Source organism: Lynx rufus, unplaced genomic scaffold (genome assembly GCF_022079265.1).
Source record: "Lynx rufus isolate CCGP_SWC_20201006 ecotype Redwood Valley unplaced genomic scaffold, mLynRuf1.p SCAF_3, whole genome shotgun sequence".
NCBI classification, from domain to species: domain Eukaryota; kingdom Metazoa; phylum Chordata; class Mammalia; order Carnivora; family Felidae; genus Lynx; species Lynx rufus.
Window position 1 is genome coordinate 98,155,419 of NW_025814845.1, and position 22,466 is coordinate 98,177,884.

General features: G+C 36.9%; 1 long non-coding RNA gene across 2 annotated transcripts in view; it reads left to right on the forward strand.

Annotated features, from left to right (window-relative positions):
- The window catches only part of LOC124520693 (uncharacterized), a 191,483-nt gene that overhangs the window by 59,819 nt on the left and 109,198 nt on the right, over window positions 1-22,466 (forward strand). For both annotated transcript variants that reach the window (XR_006964372.1, XR_006964371.1), the window contains exon 8: window positions 7,986-8,131. This is a non-coding gene — a long non-coding RNA (uncharacterized LOC124520693). The remainder of the gene's footprint in view (window positions 1-7,985; window positions 8,132-22,466) is intronic.

Below are 22,466 nucleotides of genomic sequence, written 5' to 3' on the forward strand. Positions count from 1 at the left end.
GTGTCAATAGCTTCTTGATATGCAGCACCTCTGAAAGACATTCCTTTGCTTTTCATAACACTATCTGAATTTACTATGGTGCCGTGTTCTCAGAAGGTTGTTTCTCTGCTGGTAAGGATTTCCTACAATTTTAAAATTTCCGCTGTCTCAAATTATTTCAAAATTTTTAGTAGTGAATTTTCCTGCTACCGGGAAAATTTTGGAAGCCAAACTTCTAGTAATTCTATTTTCTTAAAGAAAGACTGTGAATTGACATTAAAAGAAGCCTATAATACTCTTTGAAGCTTTTCTTTCCCTGGCTAGTGCCTTTTTTATTTCTGTCTTTCTCCATCATCTTCCTGGAATAATACCTTTATAAAATAAAACATAGGGGCGCCTGGGTGGCGCAGTCGGTTGAGCGTCCGACTTCAGCCAGCTCACGATCTTGTGGTCTGGGAGTTCGAGCCCCGCGTCAGGCTCTGGGCTGATGGCTCAGAGCCTGGAGCCTGTTTCCGATTCTGTGTCTCCTTCTCTCTCTGCCCCTCCCCCGTTCATGCTCTGTGTCTCTCTGTCCCAAAAATAAATAAACGTTGAAAAAAACTTTTTAAAAAAAAATAAAACATAAAAAATCAATACAATATAATACATAAAATAATAAAAACATAACAGTATGAAATAAAATACCTTGTTTTATTGCCCTCCATTGGTAATCTGAATTCCCGCTTCCCAATTCCACTGAAATTACCATTGTATTACTTTTCACCTCAATCGCCAAATCCAAGTAACATTTTTCAGGCACTGTTTCACTCAGTTTTTCTGTGGCATTTAACAGTGTTGATTATTTCCTCCTTTAAATTACTTTCTCCCTTGACTTCCATGACAACATAAAGTGGATTTCTTCCTGTTTCTGTGACATCTTCTTAAGAGCACCCCTTACTTGAAATATGATTAACTTTGGTTTTCTCCAGGGTTGATTCTCTTCTCATTATATTCTCTCCCTCAATAATGTCATCTGTCTCTGAGTATAATTTAAAAACAGATAACCCTAAATAGGTATCTTTAGCTGGGAGTCTTCTAAGTCCTTCAGTCAACATGCCCAGAGCTGAGCAATGTGGCTCCCCTTTCTCCACTCCGAAACTGTACCACATTTCTTTTCCCTGTCTGCCTTACTGATATGCCACCACTGCTATCCAAAGTCCAGCACATTCTAAGTTATCCAGTGCTTCCTCTGTTCTCTCACTTTCAAAACCAAGGTAGTCAATCATGTCATATATCAAGTCTGTCTTCTCTGCAGCATCACCAGTGGCCTTGTTAGTTTAAGCACTGTTCACTTGCAGCCTAAACTACTAAAATAGGTTGCTATTTGATCTTCCTGATTTCAGACTTGCCCCTGCAAATTTTTTCCCCATGTTGTTACCAAAGTGACCTTTCCAAATATCAAATCTGACCATGTCATTCTCCAGATGAGTTCCCTCAGTGACTACTTGATGCTTATAAGAGGAGGTTCCAACTCAATAAAATCCTTCCTAATCTGGTCCCAGCCTACTTCTCCACCCACATTTCTTTCAACTTCTCACTTCTTAACTTCTTCCTTTTCTTTTTTTCTTTCTCCTTTTTTCATGCTTCTTCCCCTTCCCGCCTTTATCTTCTTTTCCTCTCTATACCCTCCTCTTCTTCCTTTTCTTTCAGTATTACATTGTTTGTAGTTCTCTGAAGATGACAAGGTTGTTTTCTAGGTCTAGACCACTTGAAACACTTTCCCCATCCATTGAGCTCCTATTCATCCTATGAAGGCCAGTTCACATATTATTCCTTCCAGTTTCTCCAAACTGAATTCATTATTGCCTTCCTTGTACCACTTTTGTAGTGTGTCCCTATTTTATTATACGTAAAGCTATCTAGTTACAACTTGTTTGGATTCTGAGGCTCTCATTGAATTGTAAATTTCTTAAAGATGGAAATTCTGTTTTTATTATCTTTTTATCTCCTATTTCAATGTTCAGCATATAACAGAAGGTCAGCATTTGTTGAGCTGGCTTAACTGAAACCATCAGGTAGACAGTTTCTTTTGGGATATTAATAGTTATTGTAGAAATGATATCATACACTTTAATGTCACCTTACTGTGTATGGTGCATTCCTGAGCAACTTTCTATTAAGCCTAAGTAATTATCACCATAAGTTAAGCATATAAGGAGTCACATTTATTATTCCATGGCATTGAGATGCCATTTAGCATTATTAACAAAATACATATGTTATTTGATGCTAATATCCTTAAAATTCTCCACATGGAAAATCATTTCTATTTTCTCATGGAAGTGACAGCAAAGGCAGTACCATCAGGGATAACATTAATAGCTGAATCCAAATAAACTTGATTACATCATTCTCAAGGAATCTAAATTTCATATTCTTGAGTCATCTATTTTTTCAGTTTCAGATTTATGGCACGTATTGAGATAGATTATTTAATAATGACAAAAGAATTATTCTGATTGTTATGAGAAAGAGCTCAGCTAAGTTTAGCTTTTAAAAACAAATTTAAGAGCTGTGGAACAATGAAACTTGCAAATTCATCTAATCTGTTTTATAGTTAGGGCATACCAAAAATTAATTGATTCAGACTTTGTCTCCCAATAGTTCTGTTCTTCAGTTTTGTCATGTCTGTTGAACCTTGAAAACTGGAAAGAAATAGAATATGGTCATGGAAATTTAGCTTTCCATAAATGAATAAGATTTTTATCACATGTTAATTTTTCTCCTCTTTTAAAGCTTGGTTTATGATGGGAAATATTTATAAAATTAACTCCTATGTAACTATTTCTGTATTATTTGTAAATCATAAATGCTTTTTTTAAAAATTGAGGTGAAATTCACATGACATAAAATTGACCTTGTTAAAGTGAACAAGTGGCAACTAGTACCTTCATGGTGGTGTGCAACCACCACCTCTGTATAGTTTCAAAACATTTTTATCACGCCAAAAATAAATCCTGGGTATATTAAGCAGTTGCTTTTCATTCTCCCCTGTCCCATATGCTGGTGACCACCAATCTGCTTTCTGTTTTTTATGGATTTACCTAGTCTAGCTATTTTGTATAAATGGAGCCATGCAATGTGTGGCCTTCCATGCCTGGATTCTTTCACTTAAATGTTTTTGAAGGTCATCTATGTTATAGCATGTATCAGTACTTCATTTTCTTTTCATGGCTGAATAATATTCCATTGTATGTACATACCACAATTTGTATATCCATGTATCCACATTTGGGTCATGTTCATCTTTTGGATATTGTGAATAGTACTGCTATGAACATTCATGTACAAGAAATTGTTTGAGTACCTATTTTCAATGGATTGTTGTATTTTTGATGAGGATATCAGAGCCAGTCTCCTGAAATTTGGGAAGCTGTTTGCAAATCTGACTGAATCTAGACAATATTTTATCTCAGGATGTATATTTAAAAACTAAATTCTAAAGCTTTGAGCTTTTATCTCTCAAAACTGACTACCCCTATTCCTGGTTGGAGGGAGGGTGTTGTATATCTGGACTGACAGTCATGGGAAATTCAATTCAATTGTTCATATTTGTTGAATTTCTGGAATAGAACTGCAAAATACATCAGGTACATTCAGTTCGGAGTATAAAAATAAATTTCACTTTCAAAAAGCTTGTATATAGTGGGACAGATACTCAAATAATTCCTTGGGATGCTGCTATGCACTAGAGTTTGTCCAGGATGCTGTGGAGTAGGAAGGAGGAGCACCTAATCCAATATGGACAAGCCCATCAGACTTCCCAGAAGTGAAATATGAACTCTTTCCAGATGTTATGAAGGTGAAGTAAAGATTTCCTGAATCAATGCTTCTATCCCTAAAGGTCGATATTGTACCCTTCCTTGAATATTTTTGTGTAAAACTGTATACATTTGGATTGAAGGTACAGAGAAAAATGTACGTAAAGACAGAATCAAACTATACATTTGCTTTGTGAAATGCTTTTTGCACTTAACTATTCTATGTCTTTCCTTAGACATACAAATCAGCTGAGACTGATGATGTATGAGTTATCCTGGTGAAGGAAAGAGAGAGGTTATTTTATGCAATGAATGGCAGCATAGGTAAAGTTATGGAGATGGGAAAGAGCATGGCATATCCTCAACCTCCAGATAATTTAGTTTTTCTGTGTAGGGAATCTGAAACTAGCATTGAAACTTGATAGAGTTGTAATAGAAAAGATTAATATGTCTAGACAATCTATAACTAGATTTGAATTATTTTAGGATTATCAAACTTACTTTATAAGGCCTTTGTACTTTACTTATTTACTTCTCATGTTTCTCTTTTAGGTCCTTAATGAAGCTTCATTTAAAACAGATTTTAACTTTCCCCAGGAGCTATCATTTCATTTTGTTTGTTTAACCAAGTATGGCCCTGAATTGTGAGCAGTTATCCAAAACTTTGTTTCAACATTGATTATTCAGTGACTATAGTTGAAGCACTGTGATAAAGTGCTGGAGACAAACAGATGTATAAGACAACATTCATGTCCTAATGGGATCATAGTCTAGTGGAAGATCTACAGATATCTATATATAAATATATATATTACACAGATAATTTAGAACTGTACGTCAAGACTTTTAGCCTTTGGACTGATGAGGTCAGCGAAGATTTCTTGACATTTAAATGAATAAAAATTCTCTAAGATAAAAAGTGTGGACAGAAAATTTCAGGCAAAGGATCAAGCAAAGGAAAGATTGTTGGGTTTACAAATTGCATGTAATTTTGTCTTTTTGGAGCGTAATAGGGTGCATTGTGTTAGAAGAGAAAGAGGTGAAACAATGAGGGTCCTAGTGTGTGGTGTTAAAGGGCTTTTATTTGATCCTTTCCTAGATGAGAAGCCACTGAATGATATTTAAGGCAGACAGACATGGTCAGGGAGTGTATGTAGATTTGAGGGGGGCAGATTACGGTTGGGGAGGCCAGTTAACGAGCCATTACGATAGTACAGTTGTGAGAGATCCTGGAGCCTCAACAAGAGCAATAGATGCAGAAGGGTTTGGGAGGGAGGGTACTGAATTAATAAATATTTTAGGAGTAAAATGAGAAGAACTTAATGGTAAGAGGAAATAATGCCGAGGAAAGAGGAGAAACAATGGGTATGCCAAAACTGCCAATGCCATTTGGTGAAATGCCTGTGCTACTAGTTAAAAGAGCTAAGATAAAGTAAGAAAATTTGGAGGTGGGGGCAAAATGATCAATGCATTTCATCCATTAGGACCACCCAAATCATCTCTTAATGGACATGTGGTTCACAGTTTGAGGGCAGGTTAAAGCTGGAAAGGAAGATTAGGAAATGATGTTGAAAACATTACTCAGAGAAAATATAGAAAATTAGAAGAGTGATGATCTGAGGATGGAATCATGGGGCAATAGAGTAGTTAGCTTATGAAAAAGGAAATATAATTATGTAAGAATTACATAATGACCAGAATTTTCAAAATAGAAACAGGAGTGAGTGTCGAAAGAGTCAAGTAGGGGCAATTAAGTGGTATGGGGGAAGTTCACTTAAGACTGAAGACCATGGGCATGGGTGGTTCAGTCAGTTAAGTGTGGACTCTTGATTTCAGCACAGGTCATGATCTTGTGGGTTGTGAGTTCGAGTCCCACATTGTGCTCTGCGCTGACAGTGGGGAACCCGCTTGGTATCCTCTCTCTCCCTCCCCACTCTCAAAATAAATAAATAAAAATTAAAAAAAAATACTGAAGACCAAAAACATCCTTTGGAAGTACCCCAGTAGCTGAGAATTTTTACGTGAAGTCCAAATAGGCTAAGGCCATTGGTAATGATAATGACGTGATAAAATCATAAATAAGGGTGGCTAATATTTATGAAGACTTGCCATACGCTAGGCACAATTATAAATGTTTTATGTGATTTATCTCTAAGATTCTTCATTTGGACTTGAGTTTATTTTAGACCTAGTTTTCCAATGTCACCTGGAATTCTCTATGGTATGAAGTCCTCTTTGGTTCAGTTACATTGTTGGTTCTAACACATTTTGTTCTGTTTGGCTAGACTGAAGCATATGGTGACTAGTGCGGTTCTGCTTCCTACAATGTTTTGTTTCTCATTTTGAGTCAGGGTTAAAGGATATCTCTCATTCATGAAATAAACACATAATGTTTTAGGTTCTGGAAATACAATGATGTACTGCAATGTTTTCAAATTTGAGGAGCTCTTGTTTAACTGTCAGAATTTTTACATTGTTTCTTTTCTCCTGAAACACATAATTCTGTTCCATTTACTCCACATAATTTTATCCTAATGTAATATATTTTTTGCTTGAAAATCTTTTATTGATCAGCCTATTATACTTTACTCCAAAAAATGTATTCAAAAGACGCTTCAAATGTTAATGTTTCTGTTCTGGATTATGTTGCGTTATAATTATTGTTTTTACACAATTGATTAGTGCAAAATAATTACATTACAAATTTTGATAAATTATTAAACACAGAAAACCTTTATTGAGAATAGATATCTTAACATAGATTTGTGTATTTTTTCAATTATTAAATTATTAATGATAAATATCATATATTGCTCTATTGAGGCTGGTTTAAGCATCAGTTTATTCTTATACAGATCAGCATTTTTTCAAACTTGTTGAACTTAGGACGCTTTTACACTCTTAAAAATTATTATTTAAAAATTTTTTAAAATGTTTATTCATTTTTGAAAGAGAGAGAGAGACAGAGCATGAGCAAGGGAGGGACAGAGAGAGGGAGAAACAGAACTTGAAGCAGGCTTCAGGCTCTCAGCTGTCAGCTCAGAGTCTGATGCGGGGCTTGAATTCAAGAACCTCGAGATCATGACCTGAGCCGAAGTCAGACACTAACCCACTGAGCCACCCAGGTGCCTCTATGCTCTTAAAAATCATTGAAGCCTCATGGGCAGGGGTGGCAGAGGCAGCAGGAGGACCTGCTGGTGACCTTCACTCTCTTGAATCACTTCCCTAGTCACCTGCCTGCCCCAGGAACCAGGGTGGACCCCTCACACCCAATACTGAGCTTTGATCCATTTTCTGATCCATTTTCTCAAGGGCTCCTTCCCCAAACAGGGCAGCCCTCTGATTCCCCCCTCATACCCTGTCCCCACACTCTCTTTTTAAGGCCACCTGGAATTTTAAAAAAGCAGCAGTGTTAGTTAGGATTGGGGGGCAGGATGGGCTTCTGATTTCCCAGAAGGCAGAGTAGGAATAAAGCTGGGGTGGCAGTCCTCTACCTACCTAACTTTCCCACCCCAGGAATTCCTGAGTGTCCAGGGCCTGAGTCAGAGGGAAGCCTCCCAGCCCATCACCATCCTGCAGGAAGACTAAGATGGAAAGACAGGGAAATAAAGAAGCAGGTTGCTTTGCTGAAAAAAAATTATTGAGACCCTCAAAGAGCTTTTGTTTATGTGGGTTTTATCAATATTTTCTGCATTAGAAATTAAAATTGAGAAATTAAAAATATTTATTTACTAATTAAAAAATAAAAGTCAGAAACCCGTTACATATAACCATAAGTAACATTTTTAAAGACATATTTAAAAAAATAGTGAAAATATTGGCATTATTTTTCATATTTGCAAATCTGATGCCTTACTTTACAAAGGCAACTGGGGAAGAGGGGTGGTGCCTGGGTGGCTTATTCAGTTAAGCATCCAGCTCTTGATTTTGGCTCAGGTCATGATCTCACAGTTGTGTGAGATCAAGTCCTGTGTTGGGCTCTATGCTGACAGTGTGGAGCCTGCTTGGGATTCTCTCTCTCTCTCTCTCTCTCTCTCTCTCTCTCTCTCTCTCTGTCTCTCTCCCTCTGCCCCTCCCCTGCTTGTGCTTACATGCATGTACATGCCCTGTCTCTCTCAGAATAAATAAATAAACATTAAAAAAATAAAATAATTAAAAAACAGAAAGGCAACTGGGTTCTCATATCTACTTATGCATCTTTTGCAGTATGTTGTTCTGATTGAAACCTGTGAAGAAAATCTAGCTGCATGAAAATGTGTAGCTGGAAAAGGGAGGATTTGACGGACACCTGAAAAAATCTCAAGGATTCGTAGGTGTTTTTGGACTGCATTTTGAAAATGACTGATATAGATGTAAGTGCTAAAAAAGCTTTGTTCCCATAAAAGTAGGTGAAAATGGAAAGAATAGTGATAACAGCTACACACTTAAAAATATCCATTATACATGTTCCTGTTGTCAAATGCTATTTTCAATTGCTAACAATCAAGCCCTCTTCCAATTTTGTTGAAAAGTGATTTGAATTTGCAAACAAATTTGTTACTTGATCTTAGAGTCATTTATTTTCTCAATATTTGGGAAATACACCAAAAGGATCTTTTGAAGAATTAACAAATGGCAATTAATCAGGGATATTACTCTTTCTCTTAGACATACCCTATTTGGGTTTTTAACATAGAAAGCATTGGAAAAATGAAGTGTTGTCAATTTCAATACAGCTTTAATAATAGAGTGTGCTAATGTAAAATGTTTGTATGCAGTGACAATAGCATATGTGTGTATGTGTGTATCCCACCCTGCCCTACTCCCACTACTTAATTGTTGGGAGTTCCAATTAGTTTATTCAATTCATTGGAAATGTCAAGTCAGGGCTCCTGGGTGGCTCAGTCGGTTAAGCGTCCAACTCTTGGTTTCAGTTCAGGTCATGATCTCACAGTTTGTGGGTTTGAGACCCATATCAGGCTCTGTGCTGACAGCACGGAGACTGCTTGGGATTCTCTCTCTTCCCTCTTTTTCTGCCTCTATCCCATTCATGTGCACTCTCCCACTCTCCAAATAAATAAACTTTAAAAAAAAGAAGAAAAAGAAAATGTCAGGTCAATCATTTACATCAGATTTAGTCTTTTAGTCATTAAAAAAAAAAGTAAGCTCAAATAAATGTGTTAATATTCATGCTCTTGACAAGCATCTCATGTAGGAATTCTAATTCTCAACTAGGCAAATGAATAGTTTGAGAACCAGAGATGAATCCTTGTGTAGGGTCACATATGGATGAGTTTATAACTTGGACATGAGCTTTCCTTCTTCAATATTTGTCTCCAAAGCTCCTTTTGCTTCACTTCCACAGGGCTCTCTTTTGAAAGTACGAATTCTTAGAAAAAAGTTGGCAAATAGGTAGAGCCATTATGGAAAATAGAGTAGCAGTTCCTCAAAAAATTAAAGATAGAACTACCATTTAATTCAGCAGTTCCACTTCTGGGTATGTATGCAAAGGAAATGAAATCAGTAGTCTAAGAGATAGCTGCACCCTCATCGTTCATTGCAGCATTATTCACAATAGCCAAGATATGGAAACAACCTAAGTGTCCACTGATGAGTGGATAATGGATAAAGAAAAGTATATATACACAGTGGAATATTATTCACCCATAAAATGAAGGAAATCCTGCCATTAGCAACAATATGAATGCACTTGGAGGACATTATGCTAAGTGAAATAAGCCAGATACAAAAAGACAAATACCATATGATTTCATTTATATGTATAATCTAAGAAAGTTCAACTTAGAGAGCTTGAGAATAGAACAATGGTTTCCAGGGCTTTGAGGAGATATTGGTCAACAGGTACCATTTTCAGTTATAAGATGAATAAGTTCTGGGAATCAAATTTACAGCCTGGTGATTATAGGTAATAACACTGTATTGTTTACTTGAAATTTGCTAAGAGAGAGGATTTTGCATTCTCAACCCCCCCCCCCACACACACACAGAAGGTAACTGAGCTGATGGATGTGTTAACTTGATTGTGGTAATTCTTTCACAATGTGTACATATGTGAAATCATCACGTTGTATGCCCCAAATATGTAAAATTTTTGTTAATTACATCTCCGTAAATGTGGGGGAAAAAAGAAAACAGTTGATGGGGAGAATAAAAATGACCATCACTGTGACTGTGTCCAGAATAAATTTGAATTCAGATATTTTGGCCAAATAGCACAAGTTCCTGCCCACATTTTACATTAACAGAAATATCTAAAATATAGGGAAGACGCTAAACTCATGCTGTGGGTTGATGGTGATTCAATTAAAGGAGGCTGCACTAACACTAATATTCAATTTTTGCTTTGAAGAGTTTGTCTTCTTGATGGTTTTTATATCCTATGAAACTCTCCATATTAAGATTTGGCATCAGTGAGAGGTAGGCTTTTCTTTCATGAAGTGAGAAAAGGGTAATTTTGAAAAGAGAGTGAGAAATGAGGACTGGCATTTATGCCTAATCTTAGGCAGGTTTTCAGGCAGATCTGTTTTGGGAAAGGAGACGTGGAATTGGAAGTTCTGGTATCTGAGTCCCTAAAGACTACTTTTACTCATGTACTTCTTTGGAAATTGTTTGCGTACACCCAGGAATACATCTGCCCTAGTTTGAAGAATGCTATTACACAGTACAGACGTGGTCCCTGACCCTACTGAATTATATACGATGTTATGGAAAATGCAGACAAGTAAAACAGACACAGAAAAACAAACCCACCATTACAATAGTGTGTGATGAGGGAAGTATGGGCACTATGAGAACATCAATGAGGTGCTCCCAAGCTGGGCTGGGGGTCAAGAAAGTCTTTTGCAAGAAGATGACATTCAAACTGAGACATGGGAGTTAAGGGTAATATATCCAGCTGAAAAAGGTGGAAAAGAGGGAAAGGAGGAAGAGTGTGCACAAAACACAAAGGCCAGGAAAAGGAGCTCAGTGTGGCCGGAGCAGAGAGGGATGGGGTGGGAGCAGGTGGATACACAGCAGGCAGGCAAGGAGGAAGGTGGAATATGAGGCAGAGGCCAGCCTTGAGAGGATCTGAAAGTCATATGCAGGACTTGGAATTTCACCTGGGGTAAATGGGAGCCCCTGGAGGTTAGGCAGGTAAAGAAAATCATCATATTTGTGCATTTGCACTTGTTAAACAGGGAGAGTGACAAATCCTGAGAACAGCCGCTACTCAATACGTTCTTGTTTGAGGTTTTCAGCTTTTCTGACTTCTTGGGAGTTTTCCGTGGTTTTCCTTAGGAGAATTTTTTTTAATAGAAAGCATTCCAATCATGATTTCACAATATCACATACTTTAAATGCATAGCAAAAAATAGCAGCCACAGAACAGAAGATCATTCTTTTGTCTCCTGTGTGGGCTGCAAAACTAATTTCCCTTTTCCTTTAGGCCACAGAATTCTTCTGTTCTCTTTTGAAGCATTGATCTAGGGGAAAACTGAATATGCTACATATTTTACTGAACTTCAGGACAGTCTTAATACGGATTATCTCTCAGTTATGGAGACTGGATCCACAACATTGTGTGTGAAACACCATCCCAGGCACTGTGGTAACTTTTAATCCTGACATCACAGGTGCAAATACTTGCCATCTGGACAAAACTGATACTTTCATTAATGATTCTTTACACTTTCTATTACCCTTACTTAAAATGACTTTCAGGGTGCCTGGGTGGATCAGTAGGTTTAGCGTCTGACTTCGGCTCAGGTCATGATTTCGCGGTTCGTGAGTTCAAGCCTCACAGGGGCTTTGTGCTTTCAGTGTGGAGCCTGCTTTGGATCCTGTGTCCTCCTCTCTCTGCACCCCGCTCCCCACTCACACTCTGTCTCAAAAATAAATAAACATTAAAAAAATAAAACTATTTTCAATAAAACTGTTTAGAGCAAACCCAAAAACTAATAATGCTCTAGTCAGGATTAACTCATTTATGATGTGCATATTGTGAAGGATTTTTAAATTTTTTAAATGTTTATTTTTTGAGAAAGAGAGAGACAGAGCATGAGCAGAGGAGGGGCAGAGAGAGAGAGGAGGACACAGAATCTGAAGCAGGCTCCAGGCTCTGAGGTGTCACCACAGGGCTCGACATGGGGGTCCAACTCTAGAACCGTGAGATCATGACCTCAGCTGAAGTTGAATGCTCCAGATTGAAGGGCAAATGAATTGGAATATTTTTCCTTGAATTGATACCAAAGAAGAAGGAACTTCCATGCTTTTTTGAGATATTGAAAGCGTATGTGAAGAAATTCTAGTTGATTAGATAAAAATGGCTTTACTAAAGCCATGTTTGCAAGAATTTAGAACCTGAGATAAAGGCAGTAAATGGCCTTTCACCACACAGCATGTGCATCCATGTGAAATCTGTATTCATAGTAAAATATGAGAAAAATGAGGAGAGATATTTTATAGAGTGGTAACAAATAGCTTGAAACTGTATCCAACCTGGTAGTCAGACCCACTCCTATCTGTGCTGATTTTGTTAACAGTATTTGTGTCATAGGTCATTTTCTGGCATCATCTGGTGAAACCACCTCCATTGACCCTCACCGGGTTTGTAATTCTTGGTGTCTACTTTCATATAGTGGCATTGGATCCTTCAAATTTTGGGACAGGGAAGTTATGTCTCCTGGAGATGTAGCCCTGAGGTTTAGTTTGATGTTCTCATAACTGGAAATGAATTCTGCCAGAAGGTATATAGTCTTGATGTCTGTAGTTAAATATGTAGTCTGTTCATTCTGCAGCCTTATCTCTTACTTATCTTATTGGTAGATTATCCCTATAGACCTAGGATTAGCTAAGGGCTTTTTTCCTACATCCTGTTTTTTACTGGAAATAGTCAAATCAGTTCCATTGCACAAATATTTACTAAGCTAGATTCAAGACACTGTGTGGAGTGCCACAGAAATCCTGAGATGGGAAAACAAGATCATTGGCATCAAATATTCCATAATTTGGTAAATAATTTTTTTTGGTAAATGATTTTTAAATGATTTTTAAATGATTTTTAAATGATTTTTAAATGATTTTAAAATACAGAGTAAAGTTAATGCCCTAAGATTCACACAAATTACTGAAAAATAAGGCAGAGGTCACATCTGGGTTAGAAGATGAAGAAAGCTTAATGGAGTGAGAGCACAATGTTTGAGATTTGTCTACATGAAGGAAAAAAGAACAGTAATGTGTACTGAGTTCCTTTGCTGGATTATCTCATTTAAAGCTCAAGCTATATCTTCGAGGTAAGAATTATGCACATTTTAAAGATTATGAAACAGGATTTGAAAACTTAATTTGCCCACAATTACACATTTGATGAGTAGGAATTTGAATGCAGTGAGTCCAAAGCTCAAAGCTTGTCTTTCCACTATGCTGAGCTGTTTTTAAGTGGCAGGAAGGAAAGAAAGCCTTAGAAGGAAGAAGGCACAGATCCTATTTAGAGAGGCAACCAAGTTTGGAACATGTGGAACATTAGGGAAAGTAGTAGGAAGTAAGATTGGGAATGTGTGCCAGGCCTGTTATTAGTAGGATCCTATATAATATAGTAGCCTATATTAGTAGGATCTTGAATACCAGGGTGAAAATGCTAATATGATGGGCAAAGATGAGACTTTAAAGATTTTAGAGCCACGGAGTTGAGAGCTGCAGATAAGGAAGAATAATCTGTCAGCTGTGCTGAGGATGGACAGGAAAAGAGAAGATCCTCTCCCTCTTCTGTTATGGAACTTCAGTTAAAAGTAATAAGGGCATAAACAAAATGGAGGAAATGAGGATCAGAGGAGAGAGAGAGAACACAGAAATTTTTTACTTGATGACCGCTAGAATTTAAGGGAAGAAGAAAGAAGAGTTGAAAATGACGCAGTAGTTATGAACATGAAAGTAAGAAAAAATCGAATTCCTATTACCTGAAAACCAAAGAAGAATCTCTTTTGGGGAAGAAAGTTGTTACATTGGTTTAGGATAAGCTGAATTTATGGTTCAGATAGGAAAGCTGGGGAATAACAGCCAACAAACAGCTGAGAATGCGAGTCTGAAGCTCCAGAAAGAAGCCTGGGCAGGCATGTAGATTTAGGGACATCTGTGTGGAAATGATGAGTGAGGTTGGGAAGTGAATACGATCCTTGAGGAAAGATCCAGAGAAGAGAGGAACCTGGAAAATAAAGACAGGAGGCAGTTGATTATTAAGCTCTCTCAAACATAATAGAAAACACTGTATCTGAATTATTCGTGTAGATCCTGCAAAGGCAAAAATTTTCTTCCATACTTACGGATTTCAGCCATTTGCTAAAAATACAGGCTCCAAAGAACATATTTCAACTGATAATTCCCCTTTGTGATTTAGTCCTCTTCTGAGCCTCATCTTTTGCTATTGCTTTAATAAAGATTTGTGATGTCAAGGATAAAAATGAATCCTTTTGAGAGAGTAGAGCATGTTTAATATATATTTAATACTGAAGTTCATCAGAGATGTTTTGACATATGTTTTGACTCCTTAGGTACTGACTTCAAAACACCTTAAACTTGTTTCAGCTTCATATTAGATTAAAAGCTTGAATATATATATATATATATATATATATATATATATATATATATATATTCATTACTTACTAACAGTGATGAGCAAAGTATGTGGTAGAAATGATATAAAAGGGAACATTAGAGGACCATAGTAAAAACAGGATAATAATAAAAATATAGTTTAGATAACTTTTTCTCCACTTTCCTTTTTTCCTCTTAAATATGCTATTCTTTTAAAATATTAGGACTCAGTGATGTGTGTTTTAAGAAACACAACTTGGTGGAAATATATATTAAACATATGACTTAGAAGTGTTAATTTATATTTAAAGAAAAATATTTGCTTTATAAATTTATTTAACATTTAAGTATTTATTGGCAGATCCTTAATTATTTTATAGGGACAGATGGGGTTCTGAGGCTTAAAACAACACTAACACTGGGCGCCTGGATGGCTCAGTCAGTTAAGCGTCTGACTGTTGATTTCAGCTCAGGTCGCAATCTCGCAGTTCATGAGTTCAAGCCCCGTGTTGGGCTCCGTGCTGATAGTGCAGAGCCTGCTTGGGATTCTCTCTCTCTCCCTTTCTCTCTGCCCTTCCCCTGTTTGCTTTCTAACTCTCTCTCAAAAGTAAATAAACATTTAAAAATAAAATTGAAACAAAATAAAATAAAATAAACCAACACTAACACAAAACAGCTTCAGTGGAAGCTATTCTGGCCTGCCAGTGTGTGGCCTCATGTTTCCAAAACCCATGCTAACTGTACCGCCACGGCTTGTGTCTCTCTCCCTGATCTGTTCTCCAGCTTCTTCTCCCACCCTTGGATTGTTTGGCTTGTCAGCTAGATTCCTTTCAGCATCTCCTCCTGTTTCTATAATGAACGTCTTTCTGAATAGCCTTTATATTTGGCTCTGGTTGTTGAAATCTAGGTTATTTTTTTTCTTTCTAGGTTATTATTCAGCTTTCTCTATGGTTAGATCTTAGCTGCTCAAATTCTGACTTCTGTGTTGGCCCCCATTCAGAATGACCGCACACAGGGAATTTAACTTCCCTCATTCCAAATGTAGGGGAGGGGAAAAATCTTTTTCTTTACCCATCTTGGGTTCTCTGACTGCAGCCATATGAATTAGACTAATAAAAGACAGATTAACAGAAGAAAAACAACACAGAAGTGTATTGACATGTGCATTGTGCATACACAGGGGAGCACTTAACAATGAGTAACTCAAAGGGTGGTTAGAACTTGGGCTTTTATAGCATCTAAACAATAGGAGGATACATTTTTAGAGAAGTGACAAGACAAAGGAAAAGGACTGTGGCAAATTGTGGGAAGGAAAATACATGGAGAAACTAATGGTGTGTGTAAGGGATAGTTTTAGATTTGTTGTATAGATTCCTCTGGTGCCATTTCTGGACTGAAAAGGGTCTAGAGTTATCTTCAGTAATTAGCTTTCTGTCCTTGCTAGTAGAGAATTTATGTCCTGCTTTTAAACAAATAGGGGGAGGGAAAGGAGCTTTTCTTGTATCTGCTTCTCAATTGTTTTCAACATATCTTGGGGGCAGCATATTCTGCTACCCGTCACAAGCTTTCAGCTGGGGCTTAAAAGTTACTGTTAGTTGAACATGAATCATTAAATTTATCTGGAATTAGATGTAAGTTAATGAGAAGTTCAGGTTTGATTACATTATTTTTACTTTCAACTTTTCAAGTTATAACTACTCCTTGTCTTAAAAAGAATCATCTGGGGTGTTTGGTAACTTAAACCAGGTCTCTTCCTGGAGATTCTAATTCAGTGGGTCTCAAATGGGGCCTTGGATTTTATATTTTTAACTGGAACCCCAGATCCTTGGTATTCAAAATGTGGACCAGGTACCAGCAGCATTGCTATTATCTGGGAACTTAGTTGAAATGCAGACTCTGGGAACCCACCTCTATCTCAATTCAAATCAGAATTTGAATTTAATAATGATCTCAGGTATTCATACAAGTTTGAAAAGCATTGCTTTAAATCAGTGGTTTTCAAAGAATGGCTCCAGACCAACAGCATCAGCATCACCAGGGAACTTATTGGAATTACAAATTCTCAGGCCCCACCCTATACCTACTAAATCAGAAACTATGGGATTGGAGCCTAGCAATCTGTGTTTTAGAGCCTTTCACGCAATTCTTATGCTTGCTAAAGTTTGAGAACCATTTTTGTACATGATCCTTATCATTGGGGAAGATGGAGACACACAATCTAATCCCACATAGACTATTTAAATCAGGAGTCACAACTTCATACATTAGAATCACTTTTTAAAAAATGCTCATGGTGGGGCGCCTGAGGCTCAGTTGGTTAAGTGTCCAACTTTTGATTTTGGCTCAGGTCATGCTCTCATTGTTTGTGAGTTCAAGCCCCACATCGGGCTCTGTGCTGAAAGTGCAGAGCCTGCTTAAGGTTCTCTCTCTCCTTCTCTCTCTGCCCCTCCCCTTCTCTCTCTCTCTCTCTAAATAAATAAATACACTTAAAAAAATTAAAAAAAAAACCCATGCATGGCAAGCTACATGATATACCAGTTGAATCAGAATCTCTGGGATGTGGATGTCTTTTAATGTTTATGTATTTATTTTTGAGAGAGAGAAAGAGAGGAAGGGCACACCTGTACATGAGCATGTGTGTCTGTGCATGTGTGAGCAGGGGAGGGTCAGAGAGAAAGAGAATGAGGGACAGAGAATCCCCAGTCAGGCTTTGTGCTGTCAGCACAAAGCCCCACACAGGACTAAAACTCATGAAACAAACTCACGACTGGAGTGCAAATCAAGAGTCAGATGCTTAACAAACTGAGCCACCCAGGTACCCATTGGGATGTGATTTTTTAAATATTCCAATTGTAATATCCAGGTTGGGTTGAAAGATTTCTGCTTTAAATTGTCAGTAAATCTATTAGCCAGTGTTGCAGATAAATGGAATTCTAGCATCCTTTCACTTTGTACTGTCAGATCTGACACATTTGCCTGGTGTGCTCTAGTACTTGTTAGGAGATATGCCTTATGACTCTCTCACTCGTTCACATCTTGCTGGGTATACCAAGAATGCAAAGCCATGACTACGTTTTCCATGGGCCATTATTTTCAGGGAACATCCCTGAGGAATGAAGTAATGTTTCCTTCTTGCTGTGCCATAAGAAATAGTCTTATATTTCTGACCCACAAGTCTCATATCTTCTTCCAATACTTATGAAATAGTTTCAGGCAAACTTACTAGCTTATGAGTAGGGTAAGATCAAATCCCAGATCTGTAGTAATCCGTACCAACCTATTCCCGGTACTCTGGCCTCTTCTGTTACATCTTGATCTTTAGATCATAATGGGGCATAGATGCCTGGCCTAGTCATATATTTTCATTCTTGCCTACATCTACATCTGGGACTGTCCCTCTTGTTGCTGTTGTCTTCAGTCTACTCAGGATAGGGCTCTCCTAATGGCAGTTTTACTCCAGAGACTTTCTGCCTGTCATTGTCTGCCTTTGGCTACAAACTAGACCAGTCTAGGCCCCAGAAGAGGACAAAAATATATTGTTTTAAAGCATATAAATTTTTTGTATTAATAATAATAATATCATACATATTTATAACATGGTAGAACTATCACTGTACTTTCATAAAGATCTTATTTGATCTATTTGTATTCCATATTTCATAACTAGCCTGGCATCTTGCATATAATAGGCATTCATTATTTATTTCTTTGAACAAATGAATGAAAACACTCATGAACTTAGATATGATGAATAGAGGAAAAAGAAAATTCTGTGTTTGTGGACATAGGTAATGTAATGTACCTTACCTCTTTGATGAAAGTACCTGAACTGTATTAATTGTTCTTTGTCATCATTCTTTTTGTAATTATAATCATCATCATCATTTATGTTGAGTTCATATATTGTGTTGTTTCATTAGATTGATTTTATTTTCCTTAAAAAACATCCATACTGCAAGACAAATGTATGTTATCAAGTCAATCAATAGCCTTTATTGATTATCTACCTTAATTCATGCCTTGCTTGTTGTCTTGTCCTTTTGGATTGTCTTCTCATCTTGTCTCTTTAGAATACGTAAAGTTAATCCTTCTAGTAACTTGCTGATAACATGTCCTGGGAAGAAATGAGGGGAGATTTATAATTACAGGGCAGCACATCTGCTGTTCGGGCTTATTGGTGCTTCCAGACGAATCAATTCCATCCCTCTTGCCACTCAGGGAGACCCTGCTGGGCTTCGTTACTCTCATGATAGGTCCATCCCTTAAATCATATCTAGGAGTGGCTTTCTGATGCTCGGGGGCAGCTACGGAAGGGAGATTTTCGGAAATGGGAATATTCAATTAACCTACAATGGTAGATTGGTTTGAAGAGAATGGAAGACTTAAAGACGACCTGGCTTTAGCCTGGCTCTCTTTGATTATTCTCTACCTCTCAGTTCTGCCCTTAGGTGAGTTTGGGTATCCTAGAGGGGCACTACAATTATAGGATTATTGTTAAAAATAAAAATGGGAGTAGAGCAATGAAAGAAAATTTGATTAATAAACATAGTCTTAAGTCTCCCTTAATTGTCAGTAGTAGAATTTTGCTTTCCATGAATAGCCTGAATAAATATGTCAGATCTCCCCTTTATGTTTTCCCATCAGAGAGAAAAGCAGTAGGCATTGAATGGGCTTATGAGGAGTCCAGCTAGGTATCCTGTCATCAGCTTCCTCCTGCAGAAGTTTGCTTCTACTCAGGAAACAAAGATTATGCCCAATGACTTCTAAGAACATCTCACAGATTTAAATTAAAGACGACAAAATCTTTGGCCATTTTCAGATAATATACTTTGCTCTTTTGTTGTTATTACACATGGAAATAGACAAGGGTTCAGATTTCTTTAAAAGTCGCTTTAAGTAGGGGTGCCTGGATGGCTCAGTCAGTTAAGCATCCAACTTTGGCTCAGGTCATGATCTTGCAGTTTGTGAGTTAGAGCCCCACATCAGGTTCTGTGCTGACAGCTCGGAGCCTGGAGTCTACATCAGATTCTGTCTTCCTCCCTCTCTGCCCCTACCCCCCTCACACTCTGTCTCTCTCTCTCTCTCTCTCTCTCTCTCTCAAATATAAATAAACATTAGGAAAAGAATTTAAACGTCCTTTAAGTTGCCATTGGGAACATGAGTATTTTTGAACAGTGTAAAAAAGTGCATTTTGGATATATGGATTCCATACTGTGAAGGGGAAGGTTAAAAAAGGGCTAAGTATTGTTTACACTAGCCATATTTGCCTGTGTTTGAAAGGCTGTTCTCAGCATGCTCTTTCTTCATATCTCATCTAATTGCCATTTTAAGTGATCAGTTTCCAATTTCACATGATATTGTGTTATAACAATACCTTTGTGTTTCAGATATGTTAAACACTTCTCATGTTCTCAGTGCATAATTAAGCATGACTTCCTGTTCAGTTTTGATGGTTTCTGATATATTTTCATTAGAACTGAGATAAGGTGTTTGTAATAGTTCTGTTTAAAGTTTTTGTGTAAAAACATTTATAACTTTTTGTAGTAAAAAAAAAAAGGTATTCAGAATGTGTTGGTAAAATATGCTAACTTAAAAAAAAAGAGTTTGTATCAAAGGTAATTTACAGGGCATCAAGGCCATATTTACCATCAAAATTCTATTGTTAAATTTTAATTTCAAAAAAAGTGACAAACTAGAATTTTAGAAAAAAAAGTGCTGAGAACTGATGTCTGAGAAAGAAGATATATAATATCCGTGAACTTTATTATAACTGGATGTTAGGAGGAAATTTAGAGATATTTTGTGACCAAAACTTGACATTTTAAGGTTATGAACAGGAAGGTAAATTCTAACATGTGAATGTTAAAAATCTTTAAAAATTTGAACCTTGGAGATAAGACAAAAGTATTCATAATCCAGTGAAAGACTAGGAGGAAATGAACCAAATTGTAATTGGTTTAAGCTTTTATATGAAGACTTCTATGTGAATCAAATATTTGATTATTTAATTTTAATGGCTAAACTTAAAACAATGTGTTTCCATTAATACTTGTTTCATTCTAGTAACACCTTCTAGTTATCAGCACATCTGTACTGAGTGTCTAGTATCCATGGTTAGTGCTAGGTTCTCTACGGGACTGGATCTAGAGGTAAATATGAGAAGAACCCTGTCCTCAGGAGAAATAGAAAAATACATCAACATTTAAGTAGAACTGATTAACTAATTAGAGTAGTACTTCTCAAGTTATTTTGATATCAGGACTCCTTGAGACTCTTAAAAATTATTGAAGATCTCAAAGAACTTTACTTTGTATAGCTCATATCTACCAATATTTACACATTGGAAATTAACACTGAGAAAATTTAAAATGCAAACATACAACAATAATACATTTCTTAGCAGGATGACAGTTTTATCCATGTCATGTAGCCTCTGGAAAACTTGACTATTTGTACACTTGTGAAAAAATTAGAGTGAACAAGGCAAATAATGTCTTAGCATTATTAAGAAAATATTCTTTACTTTATGAAGTCTCCGAAAGGATCATGAGGACCCCGGCAGACCATACATCGGCAATCACTGAACTAGAGATCAAGATGTTTGGAGTTCTGGTGGATATGTAATCAAAATGCCATGGGGATTACAGAGAGGGAGAGCAATTTATATCAGTTAGTACTGAAAATGATCAATACCACATTGTTACTATTACTCTCCAATGAAGTCTAGATTATGATAAAAAGCAAGTAGTTAAAATAAATAGCAGTACTAGTTTTTGCCAAAGAAGTTCATGAAATGAAAGCATTCCCCTGCCACCTGGTGGCAATGTATCCTAATTAGGGATTGAATAGGTTTTTTAATGGTGCACAATTAACAATGCATTTTAAGTGCAGATTTAGAATTGAATGTGGAATCTGTTCATCAAACAGTATAAAATCAAACTTGGAACCTCTGAAACATGCCAATTTACACTAAACAGTTCCCTAATGCAATAAAAGCAACAAGATTAAAAACCAACCGTGTTTTCAAGAACCAGTACTTCTGCAAGATTTTCTCACTGCTTTGAATATAGTTGGAGCTCAGTATTTCAGGGTGGCAAGAAAGGAGCTTTCCTTGTTTGTCTCTAATGCATTTTCTCACTGCCTAGAAAAAAGGAGACAGAAAGAGGGGTCTGCAACTCTGACCACAATCATATTTGTAGATTCAGTCTGAGGGGTTGAGAATATACCTCACAAAAAGTCAGGAAAATGAGCTCACTGATTCACACTCCATTTAGGAATGTATGTTGCTGTAGCAAATGAAGCTCTCTGGTACATGGATACCTGGATAGAGAAGTATGGGAGTTGATGGAAGGCCAAAAGAACTTTGATCCTGGAAGTATGTTAGGATTATATGGATTTACCTAAGACTACTCCCCTCTATCCCCTTTTTTATACATTATGTCCACATATCTATACTTTTCAATAGGACAGTAAAATAGATTTTATCCTTCTACTGGTTAGTTTTGGATTTTTGTGAATCAATAACTCATTATTTCCATAAGCTTTTAACATACTTCCCAATATTTGGAAATATGATATGGCATAGTGCAGTGATCATCAACTTGGGGGTATATGACTTTCCAAGATACCTAAGCATGAATGGTTTGAAGACAATAAATTTCCCAATACTTTACTTCCATATGTAGTTTCTCCCCAAAATGGATGTGCTAGGAAACAAGCCTATATTTACAAAAGCTCCAGTTCCACTTTATTAAAGGATATACAAAGGAGCATTGCCTGAAGATTGAACCTGTCTGGATGCCTTTCAAAGGGGAAGCCTCCTGCAATGATTAATCACAGCACCATGAACCTACAGGGCTTTGAGTCTTTCCTGAATTTATATATATTTCTGTTAAAGATAAAGCCTGGGGTGGAAGCTAGTACTTTTGGTAGTTAAGAATGGGGTGAATTCAGATATATGGTATATAGATGGTAAGGGAATAATATTAATTTCTATTTAAACAACTTTGTTTCTTTCATCTCCTGACCATTTTTTAAAAAACTGATGGCTTCTGAGGAAGAGTCCATTGAGGAAAAAGTAGATAGGCCATCAGTAACAAGTTTTAAATGCTTAAA